The 15,128-nt window shown below is 45.5% G+C and overlaps 1 pseudogene; it reads right to left on the bottom strand.

Moving 5' to 3' along the window:
* Window positions 1–14,340: 14,340 nt before the first annotated feature.
* On the bottom strand, window positions 14,341–14,915 carry LOC144291171 (ATP synthase F(0) complex subunit C2, mitochondrial pseudogene; annotated as a pseudogene).
* Window positions 14,916–15,128: the final 213 nt, after the last annotated feature.

Below are 15,128 nucleotides of genomic sequence, written 5' to 3' on the forward strand. Positions count from 1 at the left end.
AGAGTTATCAAGTACATTGAAATACAGAAATTCATAATGAAGCTGAAATAATAATAATGAATTGGTCACCATGAGTGGATGCTAGGGAACCAACATGTTGTTTCCAAAACCAGTAAATAAAAGAGAAAGAACAAGCCCTTTATCCTGTCTTTTCCTAAGAACTTCAGCTAGCCAAAGAGCAGGGGAGGAAAGATTTCTCTTGACAGAAGCATTCCAGCTAATAAGTGAGGAAGCATGCTAAAATGAGATTATCACCCTTTGGCAGCCCCTAAGGATGTGAGGGATGTGCGTCTGGGGGCAGTGAGAGCTGCCGACGTGACCCCAAAGGTCAGCTGGTCATTATGTGCTCCCTGATGGAAGTCCTCAAACACCCCCACTCAGCACCAGCCCTGCACGTCAGTTAGACCCCTCCACTCTTCCAGTCTCTGGGGTCTGAATGGCTTTTGTCGTTTCAGAGACCAAGCCATGCCCACTAGCACGTGCACGGTGCTTTGTATTTGTTTTCTTGCAAGGTCCTCGTGGCTTTCTCCTCAGGGATACCCAGTTGCGGCAAGTCTCCCAGCTCATAAGTGGCGCAGCAAAGACTCGAACCCAGGATTCCGATAACAAGTCACTGTCTCTTGTTCCATGTTTGCACCATCCAGGGTAGTCACAGGGGCCACATCTTTGGGCAGTGGCAGCTGCCTTAAAATAAATGTGTGGCCTTTCAAAGTAGTTTGAAGGAATGAGAAAAAAAGAGACCACTGGGGAGATGACCACTATTTGAACAGAAAGAACAAGGTCTGGCTGCTGTGGTAGGTACTTCCCACATTCCCTCTTTTTTAAAATTTTATTAATTTATTTATATTATTAGTTTCAGAGGTGGGATTTAGCGATTCATCAGTTGTGTATAACATCCAGTGCCCACCACACCAAATGCCCTCCTTAATGCCCGTCACCCAGTGACCCCATCCCCTCACCCTCCTTCTCTCCAGCAACCCTCAGTTTGTTCCCTAGAGTTCAGTCTCTTACGGTTTGCCTCCCTCTCAATTTCCTTCTTATTTTATTTTTCCTTCCCTTCCCCTATGTTAATGTGTTTTGTTTCTTAAATTCCACACATGAGTGAAATCATATGATGTTTGTCTTTCTCTGACTTATCTCATTTGGCCTGATACCCTCTAGTTCCATCCAAGTGGTTGCAAATGGCAGGATTTCATTCTTTTTGATGGCTAAATGAATTCCATTGTATATATACACCACATCTTTTTCCATTCATCTATCGATGAGATGGGATGCCTGGGTGGCATCTGAGATCCCATCTGAGATCCCATCTGAGATCTTTCCATAGTTTGGCTTTTGTGGACGTTACTGCTATAAACTTCAAAATGAGACCTGCAGCAAGCACAACTACACATACCGTAAGTGTCTGGGGACAACTGCAAAGGACGTTGGACAAGTTGATGTGTAGGAGAATGGGATTCTGGACACATTGTTCCCCTTTCAATTTAATTTCACGTTGTACCTATGTTTGCACAACAAATAATGCTAAAGGCAAGAAGCACGTGTCTCTTCTTACTTTACTTTCAGTAAGTTTGGTTTGACTCCTAACGATGTCACAAGCAAAATTTCTACCAACTCCATGTTTGATTTATCCTGTTAGGATGCACTTGTGTTTGTGGCCTCAGCTCCCTCCTGGGATTCCAGGCCAGCCAGTCCCTTCCTTTCTCTCTGGAGCAGGCTAGGAAGCCTCTTCTTCGGACAAAAATATGTGCCTCCAGCTCTTCATCCCCTGGGGGCTTCTCCATGGCAGGTGTCTCCTTGCCATGTCTGCTGGATACAAGCAGAGGAATCTGGAAAGGCTTCAGGGAGAAAGAGATCATCGAGGAGGACAAAAAAGGTGAAGGAAGGGAAGAAGAGAAAGAAGAGGAGGGGAGCAAAGGATGAGGGAGGAAAGGGAGAAAGGAAGAGGGGATGGGAAGGAGGCGGAGGCGGGGAGGAGAAAGAGGAGGAAGCCTGGTAAGGCTGTGGTTTCTGGTGGGTTTGTGTCTGAAGGAAGGAAGTAGTAGGCAGGGAACATGAGCCCTGCACATAAGAGGGGTGTGGATCCTAGCCCTTTATCTGATAAGACATTTGCAAATATCTTCTCCCATTCCCGTAGGTTGCCTTTATTTTGTGCCTGAAGTGGCTTCCACACTCCAGGTGAACATCAGAATGCCTATGAACCCTTATGTACGTGTGTGTCTGCATGTGCATGTATGTGCATGCACACACGTGCGTGTTTTCTCTAGGTGCCTGTGCCCTGGCCTCAGAGGATACAATCCATCAGGTCTGCAGTGGGGCTGGAGTGTCTTTTATGCTTAACCAGCCCACCAGGTGAATCTGAATCACCAACCAACCACACTTGTCTTGATTTGTTAATCAAGTGCTGGCAGTGAACCTGGCCCTTCTTATATGCTGATTAAAAAAATGTGAATGCATTTGATATTATTCTGTGGGTTCTCAGAGCTCAAATATTAGGTCTCAAGTGCAAACCTCAATGCACATCGGTTTTTCTCTCCCGTCTAATATTAATCCCAGCTACTGTTCAATGAATCTTTTCTGAGTTAGGCGCTGTGGGAAGGACTTTATATGCATTGGTTTATTTCCTCATCCTCCAAATCCTATGAGCAACTCTTCTGACCACAGAGATCCCTCTTACCATTTTAAAGATGAAGAGCATGGAGATCAAAGAGGATAAATGACTTTCTCAGGATCACAAGCAAATGCAGACCTTGAATTGTACTTTTTACCCTTAAAACCAGGTGTTATAAACCGTGGTCCTAAACCACCAAGTCACTTGGTTGCCAGTGAGCTGAGGGGAGGACGGCGGTCAGATGAGAAAGGTGCCAGCCGCCACACTAAGGGGACCTTGGCAGAAAGGGATGTGTTTGGGGAGCGGGGCGGGGATGAGGCTCTGGGGACACAGACTTGGTGCTGATCCCGGGAGGTGAGGAAGGCTTAGACTCGGCGTGACCTCCAGGCTCAGAGGCGGCGACTGGCCAGCCGTCCGGGACCAGCCCTGCGCGACGGTCCCCTGCGTCCTGCGTGGCCTGCAGCAAATCGTCGGCCTCTCGGCTGGTCCCTGGTCCCTGCTTTACCTTCCCCGAAGTCGCTAAGAGGAATAAATGAGGGGTTGGTATGAGCCAGCCCGGTAATCCTGCTTGTTGGGATGTATCATACTAAGATCAAATAAGAGGGCTGCCTGGGGGGCTCAGCAGTTGAGCGTCTGCCTCCGGCTCAGGGTGTGATCCCAGGTCGGGGGATCAAGTCCCGTGTCAGTCTCCCTGCATGGAGCCTGCTTCTCCCTCTGCCTGTGTCTCTGCCTCTCTCTGTGTCTCTCATGAATAAATAAATAAAATCTTAAAAAAGAAAAGGTCAAAGAAGAGGAGCAGCTGAAGCCAGTAAGTGTGCTGTTGCCCTTGCCCAGAGCCTCTTGGTGCCGCTTTCTCTGGGGCTCACCTGAGCCCTCGGGAGCGCATCCCCTCCACTTGGCGGCTGGCCATCAGGTGGTCTCACGCGGTACCCTGCTGACCCTCTTGCTCCCCTGCCTGTGGTCTCTGCTCACCCACCTGCCCTTCCGGAAGGCAGTCCCTGCTCCGGTCGGAGGCCAGTCCTCACCCGAGTTCTGGTCCCATCCCCTTCTCGAGGCCTGCATGCCCGCCATCACCCCTAGGGGCTGGAGCATCCCGGGAATATTCAGGGATGCTCTAGGACCTTCCAGCTTGGGAGGGAGCCTGAACAAGACGTCTCTGTCCCTCTGTCCTCACAGAGAAGCTCCCCTCCCATACCATCCTGCTGTCATGCCGTCCCCGCTGGCTGCTTCTGTGCCTGCCTTCTCCCCATGCTCGGGGTGTCCCTGCTCTGTCGGCTCCAGACCATCCCACACGCCTGACTGGCTGCAAGACCCTTCCTTGGGGTTACCAAGCCTCTTACAGAGGATGTGCAAAAACAGAACTCTGTCTTCCCACCCTCCTGCCTGGAGTCACATCTGCTCCTCCTCATCTCAGTAAGTGGCATGGGGCTCCCCCAGCCATGTGGTTGCCCAGGCCAGAAACTTGGAGGTAATCTCTGACTTATCCCCTCGCCCTCCCGGCACATTCATTCCATCAGCAAGTCGTATTGGTCCAACGTCGCAGGTGTCTCGGGGTCTGCTCCTGTCCTGGCCTCCCCTCATCTGGTCCGGGTCACCGCCCGCGTGGGGTGGCACTGCTGGCCTGCAGTCTCCGCGCTGGGCTCCCTGCTCCCAGCCTTGCCCTCTTTGCTGTCCCGTCTCCACTCAGCACTCAAAGAGATCTGGTACAAAGTCAGTGGCTCTTGGAAGCTGGCTGCCACAGAGCGCAGCGTGGGCGACAGCCCTGGATGATGGGGGGTGATGTGGGGGGGCCCTGAAGCCTCCTTACGGCTGACGCTGAAACTCCAGATGTGCGAGTGAGTCCCTCTTGGATCCTCCCCCCCGTTCAGCCTCCCCAGCAGATGCCCCACGGGGCAGAGATGCGCAGTCCCACTGTGACCTGCTTGCATCCCCAACCCACAGAATCATGAGCAACAAGATGGTTGTTGTCTTAAGCTACTGGCACTCCCCTAATCCTCCCTCATGGGTGATCTCCTGTTGGACTTAGAATAAAATCCAAATTCCTTGCCATGGTTTATAGGACTTTGACATCCATTCCTTGCCTACTACTTTCTGTTTGAGCATCACGCTGTGGCTGTACATCTCCCTTGTTCCTCCGGCCTGCCACGGGCATGCCTGCCTCAGGGCGTTTGCACTTGCTGTTCCCTCAGACTTCCTTGCGGCCGTCGGCATGGCTGAGTTCTTTCTATTCCTCAAGACCTGACTCAGACACCATCTCTGCAGAGAGGCTTTCTTTGACCACCCTCGTCACTCTGAAACATGACCCTGCTTTCTCCTTTGCACTTACCACAGTCTAGAATTATCTTATTCATGGCATCTGTTTATTATCTGTCTCTCCACAGAAGAACATAAGTTCTGTGAGGGCAGGATTTTGTCCCTCCCGTTCACAGCTGCATCCTCGGGGCTTGGCCAGCTGACATGTCATACATAGGCCTTTAGTACATGGTAGACGAATGTTCGTTGGAAACAACTTCAGTATTTGATCATCGGCAAACGGTTATGTGTTCAGGCCGGTGCTTCTTAAACTTCAGTGTCACCTGGAAGTCTTGTTAAATGCAGATGCTAACTCCCTAATTCCAGGGACTCTGGAGCGGGCCTGCCTCTGCCTTGCCAGCAAGCTCCCCGGTGACACACTCCGCACAGCAAGGCATTTAGGCATTTTTACCGGCTGTAGCATGTTGTGCTCGTACAAACGTGTTTGGCAGGAGGTGCAAATGAGCACTCACAATCCTCCCCCTTTGGTCGACCATCTTTCTAGGTATTTGCAGTCGATAACTATCATGCCCAGGGCCGTCTTTTGCTTCTCTTTTGTCTTCCAAGTGGGTTGCATCCCTGTCTTTAAGGGCTAAGTGTGCTTCTGAGAATTCAATTACCTACTGCCTCCCGCTGCCGCTGGCTCGCTATGGCCCAGGGGAGGGACATCTGAAGATGTCCTGAGCACCACATGGGCCTGGCGTGAGAGATTCTAATCCCGGATCGCCTGTAATCACTTTAGCAATTAGCTAATGTCTCTGAGATTTGACTCACCAGTTCCTGGTGATTCAGGGCCCATCTGCATCCATGGAGTTTCCTCAAGCGGCTTTGCTGTCTGGCCTCGGCCTCTTGTGCCAGTATTTGCCCGTCTCTTTCCGGAGCCAGAGGGAGTGATGTCAAGTGGGTCTGGGGCCTTGTGCCTTCCTTTGCCCCTTGGGTTGGGCCCGATAGCTTTGGCCGAAGTCCTGACTTGTACCTCAGTGTCTGCCTCTAGCCCTCGAGTTCGTTAATGCTCACTAGAATTGCAGGGTTGACCAGCCCCTCAAACACGGCCTCAGCAGCAGGGGCTCAGGACGGGAGGCACCGAGAAGACAGTCTTTGTTCGGGCATGTTCTAGGGCTCTGCGTCCCCGCATGCCTTTCTGAGCATTCATTGCTCAGGACTGAGCTGGGCAGTGGCCCAGCTGTTATCTCCCCCGCTCCCCTGACAATGGCTCAGGAAGGGGCTGCCAAGGCGGGTGGCTTACCCAGGGTCCCACAGCTGGTGGGTGGTGGAGCTGAGACTGGGGGGGTGGCCCCCTAGCCCCTCAGCCCCCCGCGCTGCAGGCCAGAGCTGCTGCTGCCACTTTATGGTGCACGTCATCAGAGTCTCCTGGGGGCGAGATTCTTCTGCCACAAGGGCCATGTCTCAGGGCTCAGGTGGGGAGCCAAGAGTCAGGCCAGCAGGGCCAGGAGGGAGGCTGCTCTCTGGGGGAGGTGCAGACGCAGACACCTTTGTCAAGGGTCGGAGCTATTTCTTCACAGGGCAGTGTTGTGGGGCTCAGGCTCCTCAGGGCTGCCGATCCAGAGCAGGATTTCCTGGAGGACTGTGTCCAGCAGCACCGGGGATCTTCCCATGGGGCAGCCTTACGCAGAGGTTCCGATGCCTACACTAGGTAACCCCGCTGACCTGCAACCTGTGGCCCCAGATCCCTCTTTGCTACTCCTTTCTGTAGGATAAGGTGTTTCAGTGGGTATTGCCCACTTAAAATTGCACAGAGATATTAAATTGGTAACATCTCCCAAGGCATGAGTTGGCCAGGCAATTTCTGAGACAGGAGGCCATGGTCACTGGCAGGTGGAAAGTGGAGAGGAAGGGATATTACTTCTGAGCTATCTGTGGGGCAAGGGTGTTGAGAGGCAATATGCAGACAGAGAAAGGAGTGAGAGGGTGGCAACTGGGCAGGGGACCAACCCTTACTCCATACTGAATGAGGAGCTAATTAAAGCTAACACTTAATGGGGTTCTTACCAGGTGCCCAGCACTGTGCTGAGCACTTAGACTTTATTTCCTTTTTTCCTTCCTTCCATTCATTTAACTACCATATTTAACATTAAGGCACATGTTTGCCAGTTCAGAAGATGCTGAGATGTATGCAGCAGAAAGCTGTAGCTCCCTCATCTAACACCAGCCTAGCTCTTGGAGGTAACCAAGCACCATTAACAATCTGTTGTCTTTTCTACAGTCATATGATTGAATATAATGCACAAAGGATTTTTTTGTTTTTGCAAAAAAAGTGTCATGCCGTACTTTCCATACCATTCTTCGATCGGCTTTTCCCCCACCACAGAGCATGGACAGTTTTCTTGATCACCTATATGGGTCTCTGGGGGTAGGTAGACTCAGAAGGGGATGGGCAGAGCTGGATTGTTTGAAGGTCCCAAGAAAATGTGGAGAAAGTGTCAGGGAAGCAAGAGAAGGGCACCAAGACTGGTTTCTTTACATTCAGGAGAGTGTGGGGCCAGCTCTGGATGTGGGTAGGTACAGTGGAGCAGGTCACCTTGGAAGGCAGTCCTCTTCTTGGGTGTTGGTCCCAATTCCCTTCCTTGTGGAGGTCAGGGAAGCCAGGCAGCCAGAGCACTATGAGCTGTCAGGCAGGGTGAGCCACTGAGCTAGACGCCAGGTGCTTTGAGAATGAGATGCTGGAGTAGAGAGAGGCATTGCTCAGCAACCAGATCTGCAGGGGCCAGAGGGTTTCAGTAGGTGGGAAGCAGCAAGTGAGTCAACAGGATGGGAACTTCCAAGGGAGCCAATTTATTATCTGGTCACATTAATGAAAGTATTATGTTTAGGACAAAGAAGAGGACTGTCTCACTGGCCTCTGGGCTGGACAGCCATCATGTTGAGAAACGGTCTCATCTTTAGTCTCTGCTTTATGAGGGGCGGAGCAGAATAACATGGTAAGAAAAGGGTCTACAGTCTCTGTCCTGAGGGTGGATCCAGGACACTGAAGACATGTAGCCCAGTGAGGGAGCTTTGTTGCAGAGTCTGTAGAGGTATTATTGTCAAGTCCACGGGTGCTGTACTGCCACTAATAGTGTGACCTTGGGCAAGTTGCTCATCTTTTCTGAGCCATAATTTCCCCAACTTTAAAAGAAAGGACTTCAAAATGTGATTTTGAAGGCCAACCCTTGTTGGAGCATTGTAGATCTAACTTGATGTCTACTCTTTTGTTTTTTTTTAAAGATTTTATTTACTTATTCATGAGAGATACAGAAAGAGAGTTAGAGATACAGGCAGAGGGAGAAGCAGGCTCCCTGCTGGGAGCCTGATGCAGGACTCATCCTAGGACCCTGGGATCACACCCTGAGCCAAAGGTAGACACTCAACCACTGAGCCACCCAAGTGCCCTGATATCCTTTATTATCTCCTAGTGACAGCTCTGGAAGCACCATGAGCCTGGCTAGTCTGGATGCTCTGGGGTCAGGCAGGAAAATGTGCAGTGTGGGTCTTAGCAAGTTGCAGAACTTGGCTTTCTTCTTGACTACCTGTGATCTTAAAACATGAGAGGAGCAAATCTGAGAGGAAATGTAGATTCTTGCTCTAAAGGTAGAAGCAGAGCATTGGTTTCCTGAAGACATTTAGACCTTGCTTTTCCTAAGCAATAGGATTTAGTCTCAAACTGAGTTGGTAAAGCTGTGCCCAACTTTTCTGGGCAATAACATCTAAGTCTTTATTAAATAATGATAGCAATAATATGCAAGACTTAGTAGCACTATCTGTATCAGTTCTTGCTCCAGGCACATATTATGTATATTAACTCAATTAGTCCCCAAAGAAGTGTTATTAATATTCTCACTTTACAGATAAAGAAACTCAAGTAGGAAGAAGTTAAGAACTTGCCTGAGATCATCTAGTTAAATTAGCATCTCTTCCTGCAGATGAATGCAGATGGGAAAATCAAACAAAGGAAGTCCCTGTGAAGCAGTATCTAAATTAATCTAGAAGCTCCCCTCATCAACTCCATCCGACCTCTTCCCTCCAAACCCAGCCAAATAGTAGTAGATGTCTGTGAAATGTGGTTAGCTCCATCAGAAAACCAGAATGCCTTCCATATTGAGCAAAATAATTAAAATCCTTTTTTAATAGGAGTTCATCAGTGCAAGGACTAAGTCAAAGAGACAAGTCCTTTTTCTTCTTCCTTCACCCTACTTTTAATAGTGTTAATATCACTGGGTTTTTTACCGTAAATCTCCTCAAATCCCTTCAGAAAGCTGACAAAACAGAAGTAATGAACCATTGGAGTATATTTTATGTGCCAGCCTTTGCTCCTGGTGCTTTGATCCTGACTAGAAGTCTGTGAGAGTCTTCAATCATCCCGTTCCCCATTAGAGAGAATAGAATAGTAAGAGCCTTCATAGAACAAATGCCTATTGGAGGCAAAATTTTGTGTGTTGTTATCTCATTTAATTTTCACAACACCATTTCACAGGGGAGGAAATGAAGGCTTGGAAGAACTGACTTGCCCAAGATCCTGCCCAGATCCAGCTGCTTTTGACCGCTTTCTTCACTGTTACCCCAGTGCAAGTCACCGTCCTCATAGGCTGCTGTCATAGCTCTTCACTCACCCCTCTGCTCCCACTCTGGGCCCCTGTGTAGATTACATCATTGTCCTCATTACTCTTGTATTCTTTCACTTTGTGTGAATTTTGTAGTTCTTCTTGAGAAAGGGGTGGAATATATTTTCTTTCCTCTTGACTTTGGGTTTGGTCACGTGATTTGCTTTGACTAATGCAATAAGGCAGATCTTTAAAAAGATCTGTTTTTTTTTTTTAAAGATTTTAAAAACAGATCTGTTTAAAACAGATCTTAAAAGATCTGTTTTACTTGACATCTTGAACTTCTGTTGTCACCAAGAGAACAGTGAATCTGCAATAACCTGCTGATCCCAGGAGAGGTATCCAGCCAGGCTCAGCCTAGATCAACTCACACATGCATAAGCCAAATAAATGCTTATTATTGAAGTGTTCTCAATGGGTGGACTAAAGGGGATCCGTGAGGTCAAAATTATTTTTATATTAATATGAAGACATTATATGTCTTTTATATACTGTTAGCATATTCACTGATGTTCTATACAGTGGACGAGATAAAAAAAAAAAAAAACAAGACCCAACTATATGCTGTTTACAGGAGGCACGCTTTGGATTCATAGGTAAAATAGATTGAAAGTAAAACAATGTAGAAAATTTGTCATGCAAACAGCAACTATAAGAAAGCTGGAATGGTTAATATCAGACAGATTTTGAAACAAAAAAGTTACTAAAAATAAAGAGGGACATTCTATAATGATGAAAGAATACATTTATCGGAAAATGTGACAATTATAAACATATTTAAGCCTAGTAGAATCCTAAAATACATTAAGCAAAAACTGATGGCACTGAAGGTAGAAATAGGCATTCAGCAATAGTAGTTGGTGACTTCAGTATCTTAGTTTCAGTAACAGATAGAAAACTAGGCAGAAAATCAACAAGGAAATAAGACTTGGACAACATTATAAACAAAGTAGACATAGCAGATATTTATAGAACATTCTAGCCAACAGCAGCAGAATCCACATTCTTCTCAAGTGCACATGGAACATTCTCCAGGACAGACGAATGTTAGGCCATAAAACATATCTTAATACATTGAAGGGGATGAAAATAATGCAGAGTGTGTCCTTTGGCCACAATGGACTGAGATTGGAAGTCAACAACAGAAGGAAATTTGGAAAAGTCATAAGTATGTGTAAATTATACAACACACTCTCAAATAACCAGTGGATGGAAGAAGAAATCACACACACACACACACACACACACACACCACCACCACCACCAACAACAACAACAACAAAAAACCCACAAAAGCTTTGAAATGAATGAAAATGAAGATACAACATACCAGAACTATGGGATTCAGCTAAACCAGTGCTTAGAGGGAAATTTATAGTTACAAATGCCTATGATAAAAAGAAGAAAGATCTGAAATCAATAACCTGATTTTTTACCTTAAGGTTTTGGAAGAAAAAGAGCAAACTAAACTCAAAACAAGCAGAGTGAAGGTAATATAGAAGATTAGAGTAGGGATTAATGATAGTATAGCAAACCAATAGAGAAAAGCAATAGTTACATGAAAAGATCAATAAAGTTGATAAGCTTTTAGCTAAATTGACCAAGTAAAAAAGAGAGAAGACTGAAATTGCTAGAATGAAAAATGAAAGACCTTACAGAAATTAAAAGGATTATTGAACAACTGTATGACAATGAATAACTCAGAAAATGAACAAATTCTTAGAAAGACAAAATTTACTGAAACTGACTGAAGAATTACCAGAATATCTGAATAGACCCACATAATAAGTAAAGAGATTGAATCAATGATTAGAATAAACAAAACTACTAAAGAGACTGGACCCAGAAGGCTTCATTTATGAATTCTACCAAATATTTAAAGAATAATTAATGCCAATTCTTTACAAACTTTTCCAAGAATAGAAGAGGAGAGAACATTTCCCAACCCATTCTATGGGGTCAGCATTACTCTGATACCAACCAAGACCAGGTAAAGATGTCACAGAAGAAAACTACAGACTGATATGTCTTAGGAAAAGATACCATAAATAAGCCTTCAAAAAAGAAAAAAATTAACAAACTAAATTTACAAACATATTAAAAAACAAACTTTTGCACATCATCACCAAGTGGGATTTATCCCAGGAATGCAAGGTTGGTTTAACATCAGAAAATCAAATAATATACCATATCTATAGAATAAAGGGAAAAAAGGAAAAAAAAAAACAGTCATCTCAGTGGATGCAGAGGAAACATTTAATAGATTTAACACCTCCTCGTGATAAAAATATTCATAAACTAGGAATAGAGGGAACTTCCCCAAAGCACAAAAAACCCACAGCTAACCTCATACTTAATAGTGGAACATTTAATGCTTTCCTCCTAAGACCAGGAACAAGACAAGGATATTTCTCTCACCACTTCTATTCAACATCATACAGCAGGTTCTACTCAGGACCCCTCACTAAAAAAATCCATTAGAAAAAATAAAAGAGTTTGTCATAGTTGCAGAATATAAGATCTATATATAAAACTTTATATTTCTATACCCTTGCAGGGAAAAATCGGAAATTGAAATTAAGAAAATAATTCCATTTATAATAGCATAAGAAGAATAGAATACTTAGGAATGCTTTTTAATAAAAAATGCAAAATTTATACTCTGAAAATTATATAACATCATTGAAAGAAATTAAAAAAGACTCAAATAATGGAAAGACATCTCATTTTCATGGATCGGAAAACTTACTAATGCTAAGAAGGCAGTACTCTCCAAGTTGATCTATAGATTCAGTGCAGTCTCTATACAAAAATCCAGCTGGCTTCTTTGCACAAATTGATGAGACGATTCTAAAATTCATAGAGAAATGTAAAGGGCCCAGGATAGCCAAAAAACAAAGTCGGAGAACTCACATTTCTTGATTTCAAAACTTACCACAAAGCTAGAGCTATTAAGACAGTGCGGTACTGGTATAAGAATAGACATATAGACAAGAGGATTATCATTGAGAGTCCAGAAATAAGCCATCCTCATTATGGTTAGTTGGTTTTCTACAAGGCTTCCAAGGCCCTTCAATGGAGAAACAATAGTCTTTTCAAAAAATGATTTGGAGAAAACTGGATATCCAGATGCTCAAGAATGAATTTGAACCCCTATCTCAAACCAGGTACATATGCTTAGGCAGCTTCTATGCTGCCTGCACTTTTTGGTTTGTGGCTCCTTCCTCCATCTTCAAAGACAGAAATGTAGCAATGTTATAGTTTCTCTCTGACACTGACACTCCCTACCCTCATTTCATTTCCTGCTCCCTACCCTCTTTGAATTTTTTTTTTAATTTTTATTTATTTATGATAGTCACAGAGAGAGAGAGAGAGAGAGGCAGAGATACAGGCAGAGGGAGAAGCAGGCTCCATGCCCCGGGAGCCTGACGTGGGATTCGATCCCGGGTCTCCAGGATCGCGCCCTGGGCCAAAGGCAGGCGCCAAACCACTGCGCCACCCAGGGATCCCTCCCTACCCTCTTTGATTTATAAAGAACTTTGTGATGACATTGGGTCCACCTACACGATCCAGGAAAATAACCCCCATCTCAAAGTTAGCTGACCAGTGACTCTCATTCCCCCTTGCCATGCAACAGAAAAGATTCACAGGGACGCCTGGGTGGCTCAGCGGTTGAGCATCTGCCTTCAGCTCAGAGCATAATCCTGGAGACTCCAGATCAAGTCCCACGCATGGAGCCTGCTTCTACCTCTGCCTATGTCTCTGCCTCTCTGTCTGTCAGTGTCTCTCATGAATGAATAAAGAACATCATAAAAAAAAAAAAAGAAAAAAGATTCACAGGTCCTAAGGATTAGGTCCCATCATAAGGAGTAGGGCATCTTGGTGGGGGCGGGGGCATTATTCCGCTTACCATCGGTGGATAGAACTGCTGGTCCTTGAATATGAATCAAGGGACTGGCGCCACTTTGTAGTAGTAGTCATCGTATTCTTTACTGCCACACACTTAGAGTAAAAAATGCCAGTTTCACTTAAAAATGTTCTGGATGAAGCAGAAAAAATTACTAAATTTGTTAAATAACAACTTTTGAGCACTCATCACTCTGGGTGATGAGGTCGGAAGCAGGTGTGGAGCAGTTCTGCATATGTCCTATGGTGGTTGTGACAAAGAAAAGCACTTGTTCAGTTAGTTACTTGAGTTGTGAGTTGGACTGGCTGCTTTTTTTTTTCATAGAACACAGTTCTTACCAGAAAGAACTAGTGAAAACAAACTATGCGTGTTCATATTTGGGTATCCGTCAGACCCTTTCTCAAACATGAATGAAATGGACTTGTCACTTCAAAGGAAAGAGTTTGCAGTATCTGTTGGCAAGGATTAAATTCAAGCTTTTAAGGGAGAAGGAGAACTTCAGAAAACTTGTATATACCTCGCTGAGCTTGATGGCTTCCTAATACCTAAAGACATTCCTGATGAGCTCATTGTGATATTAATGAATGTGAGTTTTAGAATGTTGTTTGACGAAATTTATCAACATTTGGAAGATCTACATAACTCAGTGAACTGATATTGTTCAAATGACCAATGCAGGATGTTATGAAATCATGCACGGGTAAATACTCATTTAACAGACAAGATCAACCAATGGGTTTTGATGTATTACTGTGTTATAAGTTCATTTAGATTGTTTCTTGCTACATTGCTACTAACTAGCCTTTTTTGAAACAAGTGTTGAGTTTTAGTGTAGTATCAAAGAAGAAAATCCACAATACTGAAAGCTGTTAAAATACTCTTCCTTTGTCTTTTTTTTCTTATTAATACAGTATTTATTTGTCTTCCCTCTGTCAAACCCTGAGCCAACCACTTTCCCCAGGCTGCCTGGGGAGGTATAGGAAAAGGAACATACAGGGCAGACAAGACATGGGAGAAAGACCTATGGGAGGTGGAGACGACTCCTTCACATGGCAAAGAGGATGAGAAAGGCCACCATTAGGCAAAAGAGCCCCATGGCAACCGAGAGGGCAAAGCCCAGAATGGCATGGGAGAAGAGCTGTTGCTTCAGAGAGAGATTCCTGGCATAACCAATGATGTGGCTTCCAAACACGGTCCCAATTCTAGCCCCAGAGCCAGCCACCCCTACAGTGGCAGCCCTAGCCCCAATGAACTTGGCTGCTATGTCAATGTCTCTTGAAATGGTGCTGGTTTGCAAGCTGTGGCTAGGAATAAGTGAGGTCAGGGGACGTGGGGCTGCCAAGCTGCTGAGGTTTTTATCTGTCAGTGTCTCCGGTGGTTTTAGCACCACTGCAGACAGTGATCGGCTCAACAGCTGAGAGGTGCTCTGGACCAAGAAGCGGGTGGAGATGAACTTTGCACAGGCGTACATTTTCAGGGGATGAGGGGCTGTAGCAGGACTGCTGCTCCCAGTGTGGAGACGGCCGAGAGGGGGCCCTTTATTTCGGGGGGGGGGGGTTTCTAACTACATCTCAGTAAGGCTCATTTTTCATCCGATTCTTCAACCAAAACTTCATAGTGCAGCTGACTGAATGTAGAAACATATATCATAATTCAGTTGCCTTCTATTGAGCCAGATTATTAAGAGACTTGCAAAAATGTAATTAATGTTATATATTTG

The sequence above is a fragment of the Canis aureus genome, chromosome 19 (genome assembly GCF_053574225.1).
Source record: "Canis aureus isolate CA01 chromosome 19, VMU_Caureus_v.1.0, whole genome shotgun sequence".
Taxonomy (NCBI): Eukaryota; Metazoa; Chordata; class Mammalia; order Carnivora; family Canidae; genus Canis; species Canis aureus.